Below are 23,291 nucleotides of genomic sequence, written 5' to 3' on the forward strand. Positions count from 1 at the left end.
ATCATGTAAGTCCATTCATGGGAAATTGTCCTAAGTAATTAATTCAAAAGAAGAAACAAAAGCCCTTCACAGCCATTTGCACAATTATTTAAAATAGTAAGAAACATAAAAATCTTGAAGTTCAATAGTAAGGAACAATTAGACTAATTATGGTAACTCAACAAGGTGAGGTATTATCTAGGCCCCATCAAAGATATAATGATCAGTCATTGTAGCAAGAAAAATATTTATCACCAAAGTTCAGGCACCAAAACTGAATAAAAATTGTAAGTTCAAGGAAGTCAACTATGTTTGTGCATGTGTACGTATATAAAGTATATATGGTAGATAATCATTATTTATGAATTCTGTATTTGAAAGTTTGCCTGTTCCCTAAAATGTGCTTGTGACACCAAAATCAATACTCATGGTGCATTCTAAATTATTCGCAGTCATGCACAGGACTTGTCTGATTTGTACATTTCCAGTGAAGGCTGAACTGGTGAGACTCTGCCTTTTTGTTTCAGCTTTTATACTATAGATCGGCACCTTTTCTGAGGGCTACTTATTACCGTGCTGTTTTTGTATTTTCGGGGGCTTTTCTGTTAGTGATTTCACTGTTTAATATAGTCTCCAGCGATACTGCTGAAGTGCTGCCTTATGTTTCCAAGTCTAAGAATACTGAGATGTGTCTAATGAAGAAAATATGTGCATTAAATAAACTTTGTTCAGGCATGAGTTATAAGCAGCCTTCTGGCCCGAGTTCACAGTTAATGAACCAATAGAAGACAGATGCTCTTTGACTTATAATGGGGTTAGGTCCTGGTGAAATGATCATAAGTTGAAAACACTGTAAGTCAAAGATGCATTCTATACACCTAACCTACAGAGTATCCTGGTTTAGCCACACAGTGCATGGTACAGTATCAATCATTTCCCTGTGTGATTTCTGATTGACTGGGTCCTGTGACTTGTTGCCAATGCCCAGTATCACATGTACTGCATGTTTCTAGCCTGGGAAAATTTACAAATTCAAAGTTTGAAAGAAAGTGTTTTACTGAATGCATCATCGCTTTTGTATCATAGTAAAGTTGAAAAACTAGGTGAAACTACCATTAAGTTGGGGATCATCTTGTATTAAATAAGATGTCTTTGAACATAAACACATAAAACAATGTTGATAAGTTTATGAAAATATGAACGGCACGTATAAGAGCTTAACCCTGTTTCCATTAGGAGCAGTGGTTCAATATTTGCTGAATTGGTGTTTACAGTGATGTTATAGAACACAACTATGAGAATAATAAGAATGGACTGCATATGCATATGTATCTATATCTACATCTATATAAACAAAAACACTACAAGGGAATAGTTTGTACAAATGTGCAATCATGTGGTTTGGGTATGGTTTGATTTTCTTCTTAGAATTAAAAAAAAAAAGTTTTTCCAGCATGATTTCTATCTTGAAAATGTTTAAAATGGACAAAATCCAAAGAAACCCTGCTGATTGATAACAGAGTTCTTTGTTCATGTGCATAGTTCTTTTGGAATCAGTGGCCTTCATACTTATGTCAAATAAGGTTGCCAGCATGTGTCCTTTATGGTTGTTCTCTGGACAAGTCACTTGATCTTTCAATGTTTTAGTTGGCTCTCCTAAGAAGTAAGGATAACATCAGGACTTGCACAAATGTATGAATTAAAATATTAGAGTAAGTTTCCCAGGGAGATATTCTGATTCTCTTAGGCTTCTAGCATTGTGGTGTTTCAGAGTGTTTACTCAAACCAGTTACTTGGGGCTATGCACTGAATTATGTTCAAGCCAAATTCATATGTTAAAGCCCTAACTTGCTATGTGACTGTACATCAGATTGGGCCTTCAATAGGGTAACTGAGGTTAAATGGGGTCATCCTGATCCAATGGAATTGGTGTCCTTAAAAAAGATGAGACACTTTCTTTCTCTCTGTCATATGTGGAAACAGTGAGATGAGGGTCACCTGCAAGCCAGAAAGAGAGCCCCCACCAGAAACTCAACCATGCTGGCACCCTGATCTTGAACGTCAGCCTCCAGAACTTGAGAAAATAAATTTATGTTGTTTAAGCCACCCAAGTATGGTATTTTGTTACAGTATTTTTTTTAATCAGTCCCCCCTTCCCCCCCCCCCCCACCGTCCTCAGGAAAGGATCCCATCCTTCTTCCAAAAGGCACAACTCTTTCAGGTGGATATGTTTGAGTAGCTCCCTTCCTGGGCCCCTTGTCTCTTCAGACCAAGGCAACAAAGGGTCCTACATGATCCCTTATATTTTCCCTAAAGCCTGGCTACACTTTTGTCAATAGTCCTTTATCCAAATCTATCTCACAATTCCAATATGCTGAATATTTCCTTCCAAGAACTTGACAGGACCTAATAAAACATGGGAATTGCTAAAAAGATAATTCAAAATTTTTGATGATAATTCCAAACCTTGTTGTACTAACAGAGAAACTAACACCCAAGCACTCTTAATTAACTGGTAATAATGCCACATCCTCAGGGTCACCCGTTACCACCCAAGGGACATGCATGGACAGTGGCTGCTTCATTGCCAACACAACTTGGCTTGTATGACAATGTCAATGTGATAGTAAAAATGAAACCCCTTTAGTCTGCCTAGAACAGGCAAGCCTATTAATATTACATTTTCCTTCCTGTACTCTATGAACAACTAGACCATTCGTAATCTCTGATTCCATTTTTATTTTTGCCATGTTTTTTTTTACCCCATCTTGGTCCCATTTGCTGAAAAGTTTTCATTGTTCTAGGGGTCAGGAAAAAGGGGCAGGGGGAGTGCTTGTTTAGAAGTGATTGCCTAGCAACCCATCTTCCTTATTCCAAGGACAGAGGCTATTTGCATTTTGGGAAAGAAGACTAAGAAGAAGAAGTAAAAAAAGCTTTACTTCTCTAGAGTACTGGGGTGGGAATGTCTTGCTGACACTCCTCAAAGGAACCTTCCTTCCTCTGAGAACTCCCCCTGGGTGGTCATTCTTTGCCAGTAGCCCTTCCTGTGCTCCCTTGGGGGAGGTGTACCCTTCCAAGGTGCTCCCAGAAATGCCTGGGGCAATGAGTGCCTCCTGGTGCTGCCAAGCTGCAGCCCCGGGAGGCAACAGGACAGAGCTCAGAACATCCTGATCTCATTCAAGTGGGCATTTCTTTCCCACACTGTTTCCTTTTGCAGCTTTCTTTTCTGGACATGTGCCACACCCAAGGGATGTCCAGGCCTGCTGCCCTTAACCCTTGAACTGCCAGTGAGTTCTTCGAGCCTGCTTAGGGGAAGCTGAAGCCAGCAGGCATATGGGAAGAGCAGGAGACATAAACCTCCCCTTGGACATTCTTAGCTGACCCACAGGAGGCGGGAGTCAAGGGAAGAGAGACTACTCCATGCATCACTTGGGAAACTGAACTGGTATACAACAAAGAAATCTTCCTCCAAATATCTCATCTTTCCCTCTTCAGTATCCACATTGGAATAATAAGAGATAAGTGAGATGAGGCAAGTGATAAAGATGGGAGTCCTTCTTCCTTAGTGCCCCAAATGGTAAAGAAAACTCTCAGACTATGTAGCTCCAAGTTAGGTGAGACTTCCAATCTTCTGCAGCTCATCTATAAATTATATTATCATCTATAAAACTGAGATCTTTGACAATTTGAATCATGTCAGTAGTACAAGACATATAACCTGGGGTGTACTATTTAATGAAGACTGTTTCGTGGTGTGTTTGCATTGGCTCATCCATCACCTTTTCTTGCAGGATATTTGCCATAAGGAGAGGCCTTGGCTATTCACAGGTACACTTAACTGTAACATGACAGCAGACAAGTCTGGCACTAAGGGGATATAATCATATTTTAGATACCTCTTCATTCCTTCGTCATGTGAGTACTTCCATGTACACAAACACCCACAATAACAATAACAACAAAAATCCATGGAAGTCTGGCTACTAAATAAACTTCTTTAACTAATATAGGGATGTTGCTCTGAAACGGAAAAGATGGAAGAAGATGACAGCATTGAATCCTTTTACCTGAAAGATGAGATAAAATGCATCCAGAAGAAAATTTGGAATGACTTATGGGGATGGGCCATGAACAGAAGACAATGAAACAAATTTTAAAAATGCCATCAAACAAAATTTTACCTTCTGCAAAAGAAACGAATTGTAGCTTTGTTTTCTTTTCTGTCTTTTTGTTTGTTTGTTTGTTTGCTGTCTTTGGAAGTTCTCTAGCAATTGAGCTTAAGCCTACTCTGGATTTTTATTTAATCCACTGGAACTGAGAATAGAGATTAGAATTTGAGAGTTGAAAAAACTTTAGAAGTCATCTTACCCCCAAAACACTGTTCTCATTTTACCATTAGGCCCATACACCCAGGTCCAAGGAGGTCCACGTTTGCTCAGACCACATGCAGGTTGCATGGTCGCACTTAATGCACAAAAGTCACTATTTACCACATTTTAGGTTTGTGTAACAACAGAGAGTGGACCTTATTAATAGTGGGAACTTTTGATTGTTAGCAGGTCAACTTCATTTTTCATGTGGAAGGACTGTGAGGTATATGCCTTTGGGAATGAAGAACGTAGATTATAAAGCAAGGGGCTGAAATAGATTGCCATATCTCTGTTCATTTTTCATACATTTCAGCAGGAGTTATTTGAGAACACAAGGGTGTTCCAGTGCTGAATGAGCAACTAGAAAAGACTGTCATGGCCAAATGTGTCTTTGGGCAAATGTTCCTTCTGTGGCTAAGTTGGTGAGTTTTTCTGAGACCTTGAAGAATAGTGAAGCAGTCATCTGGTAAAAGATTGAATCAAAGTTCTCTGGGCTTCCCTGTTCTGCCTACCATATCCCCATTTTCCTCTTAACTACTGCCACTTAATTACTCACAGTCAGTTGTGTTTCAAAGCCATGAATATTTGGGCATTCTCTTCTCTGGGATGTGGAGAAACTGTTGGGCATGGTTCTTGAGCTACTTAATACTTATGTCATAAATATAATGAGATACTAAGCCCCACACTGTTTAGAGTAGTCCATGCACATATAATCAATGCCTCTAAAAGCTCTGATGAAGTTTGGCACGTTTTAAAGAACCAAGGAGAGCATGGAAATAGGGCTTTTGGAGAGCAGAGTTGGAACCATAGTTGATTCTGGAAGCAGAGTATTTCATGCTTCCCTGGACACAGAGGACTGAGATCTGATCTTTCTGTTGGGACTGAAAAAAAATCTAGAAATGAAAATGTGATATCTTATTTTAATTGTCAGACTAAAATTCATGGAACCTTTGAGTTATGAAGTTCTTTAGAAGTTACATAAATCCCATACAATTTTAATATGGAATCTTTTAAACTAAAGTAAAAAGAGGTGCGTTGTATTAAGATGATTTTATTTCTAAAACTTTAAATTGGTAGCATTTATGCACGCTAAAGCTAAACCACAAAAACATTTTTAAGTTTTGCTGTTTCACATTGTGTTTAAATTGTATATCCAGCACATTTGAGCATATTGGTTTTCATTAGATTTTATTGCTTATAATGCACTGAAGTTAGTAGTTGCATTATGATTATAATATACACAGGCAGATAAAATTGAAATCAACTGTTGTAGAACCAATCACTGAAGTTCCTTCACAAGATCACTAGGTTCCATGGAAGACAATTTTGTAAAACACTAATCCATTTCTTTAGCATTGTAGAAAGTCTACACATGGACACTTCTTTCTAGTGACAAGTAATGCATCTCTTAGCAAAGCAACCTACATCTTATTCTTGGGCAATTACTCTTTACATTCTACCAAATCTGTTCATGAAACATCTATGCAATGGTCCCAGTTCTGGCCTTTGGAACCACGGTCCTCATCTGTGTACCAGAAGACAGTTACTGTGCCATATCAAGCTTGTCCTTTCTTTTTGCTTCATTGTCCCAAGTTACCTCAATTCTCCTATCTACAGCATGGTTCCAGAACCTCATGGATACCTTCCTGAATGTTCTCATGCTTATAAAGACACTTTTGAAATGCAGATATCTTAAATTTTCTGAAATTTAACTTGTATCCAACTGAATTCCTGGTCTCCTCCCATTATGCCAGCTGCTGAGGTTATATGGATCAGAAATCTTTTTCACATCCTTGACATCTTTCTCTGTTTTGCCCTTTCTATACCTAATCCATCTCTGGGGTCTACAACTACTCCTCCTAAATCACTCAAAAATCCCTTTCTTTGCTCTGTCTCCTCTGTGATCATCTTGGTCCACCTATTCAGCATCTGCTTCCGGAGTCTACTCCCAAAGCATGTCTGTTTATAGACACTAAGGCTCCTCAGAGTTGCAAAACCTACATCTTTATTCATGCTCCCAGAGGTATCCCATTGCCTTTATGAAAATGGGAAATCTTTAACATGACTGACAAGGTGCTATTGCACTTTTTCCTTCTCCAGCTGGATTGTACACCCCATGCTCTATCCCAGCATGTTCCTCATTTTTCACTTTCTTTACCATGCTCAGCTTATCCTGCCACAGGGACTTCCTATCCATTGTTTCTTCTGCCTAGAGGTAACTTTTCTCACCTAGTTGGTCCAACCTGCAAGATTCAGTTCCAAGATGCTTTTCCCAGTCTTCTGAGTTCTCTCCTAGGCCAGATTCTCACATTACAGATTCTCTGAGTCCCAGGGATGCTTGCTCCAAGAATAATCAAATAATCCCACAAATATTTGTCAAGTAAGAATGATTATTTGATTATTCTTGATCATTAGCTCCAGGAGGCTAAGATGTGTCTATTTTTGCTTACTTTCCCCATCCCGATCCCTTCCCAATATGTAATGAACTTGTATTCAACAACATTTCTTAATTAAATTAGTTACATAATTCCTATTTTGAGTCTCTGTTTCATCAAGAAGAATGATCTGAAATCAAGAAAAGATGAAACAAATATGGTAAAAATTCTTCTTCATATGGAAATCCCAACCTAGTTATAAAACAATGTATGTCTCCAGCCATTGTTGAGTAATGTCCAAGTTTATTTCCCTTGATGATGTAAGCTCAGTATTCACACAGCAGGAACAAGTGAAAAGGGTGAGGCAAAGGTGATGACGGAGTTGGACAAAGTTTGACATAATTTTCAGAGAAGAGTAAAGGAATGGGATTTTACAAAGGACTGATAATTAAACTTGAGCTTTATTCCAGAATGAATTAACAAAAATGGCAAAGATGTGTTGCAAACACTTAAGAAAAGAAGCAACAATGACTAAGAGCAAGCATGGGCTCGTCCAGATGAAGTGTAGCAAATGATCATCCAGGTCCTTGCAGGTAAACTTGCTGGACAGAATAATGGACACCCTTGACAAGAAGCATATTGATTTCATCAAGGATCTTGGCAAAGGATTCCTTGCAATATCTGTGAGAGGTGGAGAAATGTGGGCTGAACTCACAGCTAATCAAATACCAGGGTATGTGTGCCTGGCTGGTGCCTGCCCAGGACTGATTCACTCTAATGCTACTGATTTCTGAGATAGCCTCCTTCCGTGTTCATATGTAATTATAATAATGACAGCTGGCACATGAAATGTCCACTATGACACATAAAGTGCCCACTGCTTAAGGTGTACTTAATTCTTAAATTTTCTTTCTCTTTGAGAAAGTATTACTGTTGTTGCCCTTTAAAAGTTGGAGGAATTGGTTCTTGAGAAGTTAAGTATACTATGTTCAAGGTCACATAATAAGAGGTAGAGCTGGAATTTGAATGAAGGAAGTGTGGCTTCAGGGTCTATGATCTTTATAATACTATGCTATCACTACCTCCATGCTTTGGATGCACTGGAATGCTCTTAGCCACTAGAGCTTTATCATACTTGTCTAATGTGCATTTATGCATCACTCTGCAATGCTCTGAAGGAGGGATCTTTTACCTGTAATACACAGACCCTGCAGGGTTTCAAATGTTTGACTCACAGGGATCCTTTAAACTTGGATCGCATCTAGCTTTCACTAACTTCTAACAAAAATACAGTATTTCTTTCAATATTAAAGTAGGCAACTGTTATGGTTTGGATATGAGGTATCCCCCAAAAGTTCTGATGTTAATGCAAGAATATTCAGAGGTGAAATGATTAGATTATGAGAGCTGTAACCTAATCAGACCATCCTAGTTTGAATGGACTGAATGGGTGGTAACTGTATGCAGGTGGGTATGTCTTGAAGAGGTGGGTCCCTGGGGGCCTGCCTTGCAAGTGTCCAGCTTCCCTGAAATCTTTCCCCCTTTCTTTTCTCTGTGTCCTAGTTGTCATGAACAGAGCACCTCTCCTCACCCACACCCTCCCACCTACTGCCTCACCTAGAGGCCAGAGCAGTGGAGTCAACCCACTGTGGACTGAACCGCTGAGACTATGAACCAAAATAAACTTTTCCTCCTCTAAGTTGTTCTTGTCAGGTATTTTTGTCACAGAGACCAAAAAACTGACTAACAGCAATAAACCCCAATGGTATCAACAGAATGTGTGAAGTCATATCCATAGAAATCAGGTATTTTCATGTCACATTATTGTTATGGTAGATACCTCAAAACATCTTTTATGTTTATCACTTTGAATTTATAGTAGTTATTAGACCTGCCACTAGATCTCATTATTCAATATTTTCACAAAACACGCTATTATATCACATTTTAAATATTTTATAATTTTGCTACAATGTAACCGTATCCTTTAGTAACCATGTAAATTTTATTTTGTGTATTTAAAATGTTCCTTTGTATATCAAAAAAGGAGTCCCTAGTCTTACTCAGTGCTAAAGGGAAGAACCCTGAGTGGTGTTTTCCAAGTCCAGTTTGTTCTGCAACATGTGTGGTTTACAGCATGATGGCTTCCCTCTGTGATATGTGTCTCATGCTCAGGCAAACAGTTATGGCTCAGGGTGTCAAAAGGTAAGGAAGTGTTGAAATTTTTTAACTAACCACAAAGAAATGGAGAAAGCACATCACCAAGAGAGTTAAAATGTGCTTTTAGAAGTGGCAGCTAAAGTTACCTTGAAGGACATAGTGGAAGAGAAACAGAATACAGATCAGCAGGCAGCTAAAGATCTGGGCAAGTCCTCTGACATTCCTGGAGACCTCATAAACCTCCAGCTGGGGAGGGCTGGGCAACAATTTATTAAGACTGCCTACAAAACACTGTTGGGATAAATTCAGGAGAAGTGAGGAGAAGGTAAGCATGATGGGCAATGTGCATGCTCAACTGCAACTACAAAGGGCTGAGAGTGCACACATTCCTGAGAACCTATGCTGGATTCAGGGGTACTCACTTGAGAGAGCATCCCTTCACACATGGAAGGTGGGGCCCAGCGCATGTGTCAGATTCTGCTTCATCCTTATTCACCAATAGCAACACTGGTATTAATAAAAACTTACACATATACACTTTCCATGGTGGCTTCATGACAGGACCAAGTAGCAGGCAGAGTCTCCTTCTTCACCCATTTTAGTAAGATGAAAAGTATGGTCCAGAGAAGTTTATCAAATGAATTGGTCAAACTCACACACTGTACACACTAAATGTGAGAACTGATCTAGGACTGTTGTCTTGGTCTATGTTCCTTGATATATTCATCAGATTTGGCTGGAGAAGTACCAGGTTGGATGAAAGGTACAGATTCTCTCCTTCAAGCAAAGGGACAGACTGTTTTTGAAGCCCCTTCCCAACTTAAAAGGCAGTGGTTCTGAAATTTAAAGCATCTCATTTCTTCCCCCAATGCACAGAAATTTATGGCTTTGATCTGAACACTCAGCCTTCAGCCACTGTCCCAGATAGATCTGTTATGGCCACGAAGGGTAGAGCTCTGAGAATATACAAGGCAACCCTTTCCCACCTCCCAAAGAGAAGACAGAAGGAGTCAGGTCTATGCTGAGAGCATCAGAAAGGTTTTGGAAGGGGAAGAGCCTGGACTATCTATCTATCATCTATCTATCTATCTATCTATTTTGGAGAACAGCTGATTACTTGCTAGCTGTGCCTCAGGAATAAGCCACAGCACCTCAGGAATGTGACATCATCTCTCTGAATATTATTTTCTCTATCTTTACTCTTAAAAGCTGGTTGAGATGGTTATAAGTCCAGATGAAATAGAAAAGGAGGTCTGACATGTTAACTGCTCTTACCAGACCCAACATTAACTCTGAAAAGAATTAACAGGAGTCTTCTCAGGTCACAACTGTTTCCTACAATAAAGCGTAATGAGTTTTCCAGAAATTCACCACTTGCCCAAAGAGAGCTGAGAAGAATTTAAGCACTTGCTAGATTTAAGCTACAAGAATCAATACTGATATAGACTTCACTCATCCTACAATTCTACCTTTAAGGAAAAGCTCCCTCTATCTCTTTAACATGGGCATCAGCCCTTCCACATCCTTTGAAAAACCCGGAAGTTTCCTGTGCTGCGTGCAAAGGCGAGGCAGAATTCTCCAGTTCTCCTCAGCCTCCGCTGCCGTATCCCTGTCATCAGCAACATGTGAATGAACAGAATTATCTCCAGGGCTGAGGGCGTGGGCCACATAACTGGGCTCCACCGTCAGAGGATCCCAGCGTCATGTTCTCCACCCCCTTATGAGAAGGCTGATGCTGTCGTAGAGCTGTGAGGGAGGAAGCCCGCCTGGAAATGCCATGTAAGGGAAGAAACTGTCCCACTTCAATGCTAGGATTCTAAAATAGCTGCTAATAAAAAGCCTTCATACTGTGACACTTCAATACAGACACCCACAAGCATACCTTGACAAGCTGTTTCACTCTTCACCAGCCTTTTCTTGCTTTTCCTGTGCAAGGCCCCCACCAGTCACCCACTCAAATGCACAACCATGTAGTGACAGAGAAGGCCAGCAGGGGTCTGCCTAGACCGTGCGGCAGGGAGCTCTGGCTCCTGGCAGGAGGGGCTGCTGCTCTGATGTTGGCTCCTTCAGAGATAAGTTGCATCACTTTCAACCTGCTGTTTATTCTGTGTCTTTCTCTCCTCATGATGTCTTGGACAATACTCACCTGGAGCATGAGCCAAGGTCACCTCTCAGGATGAGAGAGAAGCCCCTCAAATAACATCAGATTTACCAGCTGATCATGAGAAATAGATCTTGGCTCATTTGTTAAAAGCACAGGTCAATGAATCTGGTCTCTGATGGTAAAGAGCACAGGATACAAGTGAATGAATGCAAGTGATTATAATTTGAAAGTCCTTTCCCTTTGGAAGTCCTAAAAAATCCATTAATTATGATAATGCCATTTCCATCAGAAAAATAAAAGATCATGTCTGAGAGAGTTTTTAACAACAGCACCTATCCTATTTTTAAGCTTGATAATTATAACTGGTTGTTAATTTACCATTTGAATCTTAGTAGTGATAGGACCACATAATGTCCTTAGTTACTTTCTGTAAAATGTTCCTGAGCAGGACTAATATAATGATTCTTTCATTTGACTACACATCAGCATTGCCTAAGAAGCTTATTCAAAATATAAATTCCCAATTCTCATCCCCTCGCAACCTCCCTGAGATGCTAAGTCAGTATATTCGAGGAAAGTTCCAGGAATCAAGATTTTTCAACAACAACAAAAAAAGCACCCCAAGGTACAAGGTATTCAGATGTATGTTAAAGCTTGGGAGCCTATGTAGTGCAGAAGTCCACAGACCAGCTAAGGTAATATTGCTATGCCTCCATTAGCATAGGAAGCATTTGAGAAGTTTTCTCATGGTCTGATCTCATAAACAACTTTATTTCACAATTCTCTTAATAGAGCTCAACTTAGAATTTGTTTTACTAGGAAAATAGAACTCCACAGGCTATACAGATGCCTGTACTAAGTTCTCATGATCACCAATGGGAAGTTCGACAAGGGGGTCTGTGGCAGTTCTGCAGAAGGCTAAATTTGGGTGTTTATGATGTCACCATGAGTATCCAATATTAGGCTAGGTTGTTGTAATAATCTCTTGGGAATATGATTCTCATGGGTATATGAATGCACCTAATACTCAAGGGGCACTCTCTGCAGATCTTCAGAAGTCTATTTGTGTGCAGCTCTCTCTTCTGTAGTATTTTGTCCTTTTACCTCTAGCCACCTTGATCTTCTTAGTCTCTCAGCTCTATCTCCTCAACTTGGGAAGCTTCTTGGGATACTCCTGGGTCCCTTCTCTGCCTCTCTCAATGACATAAGCTTGGGCAATCACATGACTTACATGAGAAATTATTTCAATCCTGAAAATCCAGGACATTGGACAGGTCACATTTTTCTTCGAAAGACTTCCAACAAGAATATGATATAACCTTTTTTGGAAGCTCCTTTTAGGAAATCACCATGATCAGTAAAAATATAGGAAGCACTGTGTAAGGCATTTGGAGTTTAAAATGAGAACATATGCATTCTGCCAAAGAAACATGATGATCAAGTCATGTTGTCCTGACTATAACTTCAGTCATATGCAGTCTTTAAGATTAACAATACCCCTACATGCTATTGACCTAGGCCAAATCCATTTTTTCCATTCACTTTCCAGATTTCATCTCATTTTTCCACCAAATCAATTTATCTCTACTCTTCACAAGTATTACACTGCCTAGTATCAGAGTGTTTCATTTATGAGATGTCTTCTCACTGGGAGATGTGTGATTTTTTTTTTTTTTTAGGGAGCAGAACACATCTTCAGTATGTAGGTATTGGTAAGGCATAGCTAAAAACTATACATGCTATACCATCTTGGATTAATCTAGTCACCTCCATCCAAGGTGTCTCAACCCTGACCACAGGCAAAGACTTGGAAAATGTAAAAAGTACAGAGTATTATTAATATTCTGCCCACATATATTTTCCTCAATGCCTTCTCACACCAATTCACATTTTGAGCCTAGGGAATCTCTCCGAGTTAACAAGTAGGCTAAGATAATTTCCTCTTGCTCAATACTCACTAGAGATGGAGAAAAATCTACTCTCCTACTTAAGTAATAATCTTGTGTAGGCAGGAAAACTTTAATTGTGGAAGAAGTATTATGTAAATGTAAGTTATTTAATTAAAAGGAGGAAAAAACTTCACAGGAAGTAGCTATTTTAAAGAGATGAAAGAACTTGTTTTTCTTTACTGCAGATTATAAGTGGCTCACAGATAGATTTTTGAAGGACATATTCATCACCAGGAGAGATGGCAACTGATTCTGCTTCTAGGAAAGATGAAGTAACAGAGAAGAGATTTACTTTCTTACCTGAAACAGCCAAAAACTAGCTTAAGATACAAATTATTTTCGTGATACTAGATAAAGGTAGTGACACTAGATAAAGGATAGTGATCCCTAAGAGATAAGAAGAAAATTTGGTAAGTCATGTGATTGCCCAATATTAATTCACTGAGAAAGACAGAGCTTGGGGGACCCAGGGGAATCTCAAGAAGCTCCCTAAATTGAGAAGATAGAGCTGAGAGAGACTAAGGAGATCATGGTGACTAGAGGTAAAAGGACAGAATACCAGAGAGGAGAGCTGCACACAAAGAGACCTCTGAAGATTGGCAGAGGGTGCTTTGAACTGAATGCTGATTTGTGCATGTATGTGAAGACACTATCCATGGCTGGGGGAAGAACTACCCAAAGGACCCGAGGAAACAATGTCCAGTGCTCACACAGGGCCAAGAATACAGCTCATTCCCATGAAGCAGAGCAGAGAGGTCATGATTCATGGCATGTGGAGTAGAGTACACAGGAGTATCTTGTTCCAGTGGTGGGGAATTAATAGCCCTAAAGTCATCATTGCTTTGGTCCTGCCTAATAAATCTCAATAGCAATATCAAAAGCATCAAATTGTTTCTATGCAATATGACATTCCAAAACAAACCTCCAAAATATTTATAGGAATATGAAAGCATTCAATAAGTTAAAACCACAATGCCTGGCACCCAATCTAAAACTACCAAGTATACAAAGGAACAGAAAATGTGATGGAATAGAATGAAAATTAATGATGGAATAATGGGAATAAAATTCAAGTGAAATTGATCGAGAACTGACACAGACACTAGAATTAAAGGCAAATATACCGAAATATTTATTATAACTATATTCCATATGTTTAAAAAGTTAACTATAGCCAGACATGATAGCACATGCCTGTAATCCCAGCAGCTTGGGAGGCTGAGACAGGAGGATCACGAGTTCAAAGCCAGCCGCAGCAAAAGCGAGGCACTAAGCAACTCAGTGAGACCCTGACTTTAAGTAAAATACAAAATAGGCCTGGGGATGTGGCTTAGTAGTTGAGTGTCTGAGTTCAATCCCAGTACCCCCACCCCCAAATAGTTAACTCTAGGCATGATAGATATAAGAATTACATTGTATTTCTAGAAATAAAAACTACAAAGGGTGAAATGAAAAATATGCTGAATGGTAATAAAATAAAATTGGACATTATAAAAGAAAAGATTACTGAAATTGACCATAAAACAATAGAAACTTTCAGAAATGAAACAGAGAAAAAACAATCCAAAAATATGAAAAGAGCTCAGTGAGCCATGTGACAGCCCCAAGTGCCTAATGTAAGTGAAATCAGCCCCTTGGTGGGAGGAATACAGGAAATGTTCAAAATTTTTTCTAAACTGATGAAAAGTGTAAAGCCCATGAAGTCAAGAAATCCAATGAACCCAAACACAAGAAATATGAATGATACGGTAGCCAAGCACATCATAATCAAATTGCCTAAGACTAGTAATAAAGATAGGATCTTTAAAAAAGCCGGCGGGGGGGGGGGGGGAAGCATTACATGTAAAGGACTAAAGATTGCTGAGAAATTCCAGTACTTTTTTTTTTAACCAATAATTATATGTCACTTCAATTGGGTTTTTTCAAAACATTTTGAAGGTAAGAACTTATTGAAAATAAAAAAGGTTGTCATGGTGGGTGCATAAGGTGAGTGTGGCAGATCATCTTCTTCCTCACCCCAAAACCATTCATTTCCTTTTTCCTAGTAATTGATCCCCGGTTTTGTCTAGGTTTTTAGTAAGAAACCACACATCTCTGGCAAGTGAGCCCAGCCATTAGTATTAACCCACCTCTAGAAAATAAAGAATAAAATAAGTCTTTAAACAGGGATGTTCTAGGAAAGATTATTTCCTGATGGGACAAATAATGTGTGCAGGGAAAATATATTTGTTTCCTGCAGATACCTGCCTCTGCCTCCTCTGATTGCAGTTTTGATGTCTGAGGATGCTGCAGCCATCTTGCAGCCACGAGGGAAAGACCAAAGAAGGCACCAATTCAGCCCAAACCTCCGAAATTAGAAGCCTCTGAACTAACCAGAAACTTCCCATCTGAGAACTTCCTGTCACATGCTAAAACAACCACCTTTGGTAGCATATCTCTACCTTTAGCGAAATGCATTCCTAACTGATCATAAGGATAGAAAAAGGAAATCAGAGACTTCAGCCTTTGTCTTCAGGATCCAAATCTGATGCTGTTTCCTTTACATCCCAATTAATGTTTTGTTGCTAGCTCTGGACTGAGTGATGCAAGAACACAGAATGTCACAGGCATGAGAAAACTGGGGTCTGACTCCTTCAAAAATTGTGTTCAGGGAGAGAAAGAACCTGCTGATGGGTCTTCTCAGGACTTTGAGGCATCTAAATCCTTTTGGTCCGTTCAAGCCACTGGGTAATGCCCACTCTTTCCTACCTTTATTCTGAGTGCAATTATAAGCAGACTTAATTTCTGAGAGCAGCACATCTGTGTCAAATTGATGGGCTAGTGGTTTCAGGAATACAAGACTCAGAAGACCACAAACAAACAAGAAAACAACAAACAAAAAACCAAACAAAGAAAACAATAAACAAAAAAGATTTACCCCTCTAACATTCTTTAGCAATTGGGAAATGGGTGGGAGGAGAGCCTGGACAATATACATCCAGGCTTTTTCATTGCTGGCTTCTGCAACTTTCTGTAGCCCTTGTCGAAAGGTCACAAGGGATAGTAAGAGAGGAAAGACCCTATAATGACCATGGATCTCATTTATTGAAGCATAGTCATTGACAGCTCGTGGACCCATTTGGAAAGATGCGGCACTAAGCAAATCAAATAGGTACTGGGGTGATGATTTGGGCCTTTGTTGGGAGAGTCTGTTTAATCACATGGCATATCAGAATCTAATATGATATGTCACTTCCTAGTAAAAAATTTTCATTGGCTCTCTGCTGCCAAAGGATGAAGTTGAAAGTCTTTAGCATAGCCAACAGACCCTTTTGAAATCTGATAATTACTTAAATAGCCTCAAATGCATGGCAAAAGAGTTCCAGTTCCTATTCCTTGACTATACACCATGATGTCTTTATGTGCTACTTCATATGCTTTCCCTCCCCTTCCTGCTATAGGGCCTTCTTGCCAATAAAACAATTTGGAGTTTATACAATCTTAAATACCAGATCAAATGTTGTGTCCCTGTGAATATATCTCATTATACTGAAATGTCCAAGAAGAGCCCACATAGTATTTATCTGGATGCCTTTGTGTGTACCATAGAATCTAACACATAGTAGTTGTTTCATAAATATGTGTTGAATAAGTGAATGAATGAGAGGACTCATATTCCCATTGCAACTCCAAAGCATATGTAAAAGGTTCTTAGGAAAGCATGAATACAAATTAAACCAATTTAGAATCTTGAAACAATTTATGCAAATCCAGTTTAATATAGAATTAGTCTGAACTCAATGTTCTGATTTCTCCTTGGCAGACAGGTTCCTCCGAACTATGTTCTAAGTGTTGATAGAAGCATAGATTGAAGATGATTTCATAAAATAAACAACCTTTTATGTTCCTGAAGTCACTTTAATCAAAAGAGCCCAAACAGAAAGGTCTGTAATTGTTCATGTGGATGTTAAGAGTCACTCTGTAAGTATTATATAGTGGCAGAGAAAATAAGGAAATACATGCAAATGAGAGTTAATGACACAAAGGAAGAGACTGACTTGTCCCTTAAAATGAACACTATGTCTGGTTTCAAGTGTTCTAGACACATACTGAGGAAGTTTTCTTACTATGGTATTTATTGGAAGCAAATTTTAGCCCTGGGCTCTTTACTGCAAAGAAATTGTCTGAAATTAGGATGTCTCTAAATCCCTAGCTTTATTTCCTGAAGTCAGTGCTCCTAGCCTCAAAGATCAACTCAAATGCAAATCTGATTATTTTCTGTATTCATCTATGGGGCTAAAAAGAACACACTTAGAGATTGTTTTCCTAGTGGGGTGACTTATTCAACAATCATTTATTGAGCACCTAGTATGTGCCATGCACTGTGTCAGTTTGTGCAGATACAAAACCATGTAAGATTGTCCTCTATCTTCTCTCATACTAGCAAGAAAGACATAGATATGAACCAGTTTCCATGATGCAAGAGATTGTAGCTCTATGCTGCAATGCCTATTTGTATGAAATATTGAGAGATCACATATTTGTGAGCAATTGCTCAGTTTGTAGGAAGTGAGAGAGAAGGCAAAACTATAATTTCCTCTTATGCTGCTCTTCATGAGGGAATAGCATTGGAACATTACATGAGACACTAAAAAACATTTTTGAAATGCATCCATCTGTCTACCTATCTATCTATCTAAAATGTTCACATTACATAAAATATTCCTTAAAATAAATAAATTCTTTTTAAAGACAAGGTATGATAGTTAACTCTTCATTATTTTTTAATCTTCTTGTCTAGTCTTAAATTATCCAAACCTTCTCCTCCTTTCTGTGATCAGGAACTTATTTTCTAATTCATCAGCCTGCTCCATAGTGGGCAGAGTAAGGTAAGAGTGCTTGGGTTCAAATGGGTTCATTGGCTGTTTGCTATATTCGCTGGGTTTTAGTACAATACATTCTGTTTTCTCTCCACAGATGAGATGATAAAGTGGTATTCAGCAACTAACAATGATTTTTTGGACTTTTTTGCTTGATATCATTTTAACACTTTCAGATTCTGCCCAGGGGTCTTGCTTCGCCAAGTTATATTCATTTGCTTCTTTAAATGTCTATCATAAATCAACTTACTTGTTCTGCTTGGTTTTCTTTTCTTCTTAAGTGGAAGATGAATTAAAGGATAGGATTTCTTATCATTTCAATATGAAGCTAATGCCCAAGGGAGAGCAAGACTTAAAAGCTAGGGTTTCAGATACTTGGAGCTGTCCACTTAACAGCACATCACATTCATTTTAGACCCAAACAGTGAAAACTACCAAAGGGCACATTAAAAATTTTCAATGGATCCATGGTGGCACAGAAATGACCAAGTAGAGTGAGATCCTGGGTCTCTAACAGGCATAATGTGACAAAAAATCTGGTTCAGATGTTTCCTAAATGTCAGGTTTTGCCAGTGGAAGGAAGAAATAAAATACAAAATAGAAGACTGGTACTGCAGAGCCGCTAATTAAAACAATTCAAAGAATATAAATGCTAGAGTAATTTTGGACCCGCCATGTCGGGCTGGTTTCAATGCAAATGCAGTGTTCCGATTTCTCCCTGCATTGGTAGGGTATAATTAGCTCAGCTGCAACTGGGTGGAAGCCTTGTGGCCTCCATTTCCTGGTTCTGCCAGCTCCCTCATGATGGAGGAACAGCTGCCACCAGCCCCTCCCTCCTGGATTGCTCAGTGTTTTGTCTACCCTACATGGCTGCTCACAAGCCACTGTGAGAAGAAGTCTCAGGCTTCCACAGGGATCAGTTTTTCCGTAAAGCTAAGGAATATGTTACTTCTAGTCGACTCCATTCCTGATCCTCCTGTATGGAGGGCAGAGGTCAACACAAAACCTTCTGTCATTACTGTGGCAGAAAGGATTTTTGGCACCGTGGTTACAGCCCATGTCAGCTACAGTTACTCACTTTGGTGTTTGGTACAGGCTGTTGGAGAGGATAAGAAGAAAATGAGGAAGATAAACCTTACTTAAGGTGTGGCCAATGAGATACCTGAACCTTAAGGACAGCACGTGACCCTAGCTATGGTGATAGAGAAGATAAAGAGACACCATCATGGGGATGGAGTGCCACGGGGCACATAAATGATCCAACAGGGGGAAAACTCATGTGAAAGCAAGTGTGCTCTGAGACAGAGCCACCGCAGACATACTGAAGTTCTGCAAACCCAAGCAGCGCCTTCTGCTTGTTCGTTCAACAAACTCAACAGAATGCCCACCCCCCATATACTTTTTCAATAAGCAAAAATATTTCTGTAAATACTTCTACAAAACCAAAGGGTGGACCATCATTTCAAAATTTTAGAAACGTCAAAATAGAATTCAAAATTTCTTTGTTTTCCTGGGGGCGGGCTATCCATTGTTGGATCTCCCATCCATCCTCCACTTCCTCCCCTCTCCTGCCCCTCCCGCCTGAAACAGAGGCCCGTGGAAGCCTGGTTCATTTCCCTTGTTCTGAGTTGGAAAAACAAGCAAACAAAACAAACACAGACCTGCAAACTCTGCAAGTACAACTTAGTAAAGACTATGGGGCAGGGAGGATGAAATTAACATGACATCTGAAGCTCATTTCTTAATGACTGGAGTGTTTAACAAATAAAGGAGCTGCGGATCGTTATTTCCTCCTATCAGCTCAGCAGGAGGTACTTCAGGATCTTGTCACATATGTGGAGGGTTTTCTTTTCAACAAAAGATAATAAAATATGGTAGATAACAAATATCAATGTTTTTATAATGTGCAGATGATCAAGATTCACTCTTTATGTGCATAATGATGACCAATATTTCACTAGTATTTTTCTTTACAGGATTGTTTTTCTTTATATTTGAGATAAGAGTCACATACCATAGTTACCTTTTTAAAGGGAACAATGCAGTTTTTTTTCCCCCTTAGCATACTCACAAAACTGTGCAACTGTCACAACTAATTTTAGAACATTTTTTATCACAACCAGTGGCAGTCACTCCTCAATCTCCCTTCCCTCTAGCCTCTGGAATATGAATCTGTAAGGGTAAAAGAAATTGAAGTTAAAGTGTAAAAGACCGGGCATTGTAAAGTTTCTAAGCTGCAAGGCCTGAGTTAAAATGTAAAGGACCAGGTATTGTTAAGTTCCTATGCTACATGCAAAACCTGAAATTCCTGTAGCTGTTAAGACAATACTCGAACTGCCCAGTAAATATTCCCCCTGACCGCCTGGTTGTTTAATAACTTAGGGCCCTGTGTGGCCTTGCACGTAGGCATCGCAGGGCCTGGACCAATCAGTTTAAATGTGTACCCCGCTTTAGAACTGACCTATCACCCCCGCCCGACCTGTTCCCGCCAATGAATGAACTAATCATGTTTAGGAATTGTTGTTTGATTTTCCCGCAGTGTATGATGATTTGTTAAAGGAGACTGTGATGTATGTAAAGTCCCCGCCCTCCCCAAAAAGTGTACTTAAGCATTGCACAACCTCTGCTCTGGGCTCTGGGCTGCTCTCCCTTCTTGAGTGGGCACGGAGCCCCAGCATGCTGGATCAATAAATCCCCTTCTGCCAATTGCATGAGTAGTCTCTTGGTGGTCTCTTCCTCCGACGCTTCGCCGGACCCTTACAAATCAATTTCCTGTTCCCATGTATTTTCTTGTTGTGGATATTTCACATAAATGGAATCACATAATACGTATCTATTTTAGTTGTAGATGAACACAATACCTTTATTTATTTATTTATTTATTATGTGGTGCTGAGGATTGAACCCAGTGCCTCACACATGCTCGGCAAGTGCTCTACCACTGAGCTGCAATCCCAGCCCCCAATAAGTGTCTTTTTGTGTGTGGTTTCTTTCACCTAGCATAATGTTGTTAAGGTTTATCCATGCTGTAGCATGAATCAGTAATTCACTCCTTTGTATTGATGAATAATATTTTATTGTATGGATTTCCATTAATTAATTAATGGATTCTTAAATTGTTTCCACTCTTTAGAAGAGCTTTGGTGTGAACATATAATTTCAATTCTATTGGGTATGCACCTAGGAGTAGAATAATACTGAATTCTATGGTGACTCCATGTTGAACATTTTGAGGAACAACCAAACTGTTTTCCAAAGTAGCCGAACCATTTTACATTCCTACCAGCAACATATGAGAGTTTCAATTTCTCCACGTTCTCATCAATACTTATTACTGTCTTCTCACCAAATCATCCCAGTGGGTGTAAAGTGATAGCTCATTATAGTTTTTCTTTGCATTTCCTTAATAACTAATGATATTGAGCATTTTTACATGTGCTAATTGGACATTTGGATCTCTTTGTGAGAAACATATATTCAAATTCTTTATAACAAGATCATGGCATTTGCAGGGAAATGGATAGCATTAGAGCAGATTATGCTAAGTGAAGTTAGCCAATCCCTAAAAACCAAATGCCGAATGTCTTTGATATAAGGGGGGTGACTCAAAATAGGGTATGGAGGAAGAACATGAGAAGAAGATTACCACTAAATAGGGAAGAGAGGTGGGAGGGAATGGGAGGGAGAAGGGAAATTGCATGGAAGATGGAAGAAGACCCTCATCGTTATACAAAATACATGTATGATGATGTGAGGGAGAAAAAAAAGAGAGAAATGTGTCATATTTGATTGGATAGAGAGAGGTGATTGGAGGGGAGGAGAGGGGAAAGGTGGAGAGGAAGGGCAGCAGAATAAAATTGACACTAGTATTGCTGTATGTATATACGTGGCCATATAACCAATGTGATTCTGCAACCTGTACACTTGGAAAAATGAGAAATTATACCCCATTTGATTCAAATGTATGATATGTCAAAATCATTGTATTGTCATGAGCAACTAATAAAAAAAATTCTTTGCCTATTTTTGAATTATATTGTTGAGATTTTCTGTATTTATTTTCTGAGATGTTTTTCTAGAAATTCCACTTAGTTCAGTCTTGGCTTTGGAGATAAAGTGCATCTTTATTGATTTGGTAATAATCAGGTTCAAACATTTACTGAGCACTTACTTTGAAACCATTATTAACTTATTGGTAAAGAAAAAGCTGTTGTTTCTGCCTTAGATATGCATAAAGGTCAGCAAAGCTTTTCCTTAGTCTTGCACCCATGTGTTTCTTTGTCTTCTGAGGCTAAGAAACACCCCAAACCCACCTCTCACCAAGAAAATAATTAACTAGTAGAGTAGATGCATCTATTAATAGGTAAAATATCTTTCATGTTTTAGATATTGGGAATGAACTAGTCATTTCTAGACTCAAGACAGGTGCTTTCAAGCTCCGTTTTGAACTCTGGTGAAGACTGTGCCTATGATATAACCAAGAGAATCCTTTTAATTTAATCTCTATCCCTTGTTGCCACATAAAATGTGAGCAATGCTTATCAAGGTGGCAAAGGAAGAAACACCAAAAACAATCTACCAAAGAACATGCAGCAAAGCAATGCATTCATTTTCTTAAACTAATTGTGGTAAAGTTGGTTCTGCTAAAGTACAGAGGCATTGGAGATCATTAATGCTATATGCAGGTAGTAGTATAGAAAAGAAACTAAGAAGTTGCCTTCTCAAAAATAAGCAACCATGGGAAGAACAAGGCATAATCTTTACCAACCCCAACCTATTAGGAAATTCAAGTTCTGTGTCTTATCCTCTTAGGCTATATACATCCAGCACAGTATTTCTTGACTTCTGATTTCCTTCCTCTCCCCTTGAAAGTCAAGCAACACAAATGAGAAAACAAACTGGGTGTTGGGATAGTAGAACATTGACCCCAAACCTTCATTCTAATTATTATGACTTTGAGGGCTCATACCCAAGTTCTACCACTTCAGTTAACTAATACATCATATCCTGGGGGTCAGTTCTAATAATCAGCAGATTCTATAACTCCACTCCCCTGTGATAGTTGATGTGAACCAGTTTTTTTCTTAATTCAAACCTAGAACAAAGGCTCCAGGCATAATTTCAGACTCAAACCTAACCTCCAAATCCTTCAATCTCTGACCTCCAGGAATACCCCACATCCTTATGTTCCTCTGGAAATTCTCAAGTTGAAAACTCTTGAAGATGTTAAACACTACTCTGGAAAGCCATGAAAAGAATAGGAGGGATGTCAAGAGCTAAACTGTGTTATCTTCTTATGTTGAAGACCTTACCACCAATACTCCAAAATGTCACTGTATTTGGAAATAAGAGTTTAAAGAGATGATTAGGTGAAAAAGAAACCATTAGGGAGGGCCTTAATTCAATGTGACAGATGGCCTTATAAGAAGAGGAGATCTGGATATAAGAGCTACATAGAGAACTGTGAACATTAAAAAAAATAATAATAAAAATAA

The 23,291-nt window shown here is 39.1% G+C and overlaps 1 protein-coding gene across 3 annotated transcripts in view; it reads right to left on the reverse strand.

The window, feature by feature from the left end:
- Positions 1-23,291, reverse strand: part of Ntrk2 (neurotrophic receptor tyrosine kinase 2) — a 347,633-nt gene that overhangs the window by 37,860 nt on the left and 286,482 nt on the right. The gene's annotated exons all lie outside the window — the stretch shown is intronic.

Source organism: Marmota flaviventris, chromosome 13 (genome assembly GCF_047511675.1).
Source record: "Marmota flaviventris isolate mMarFla1 chromosome 13, mMarFla1.hap1, whole genome shotgun sequence".
Lineage (NCBI taxonomy): Eukaryota > Metazoa > Chordata > Mammalia > Rodentia > Sciuridae > Marmota > Marmota flaviventris.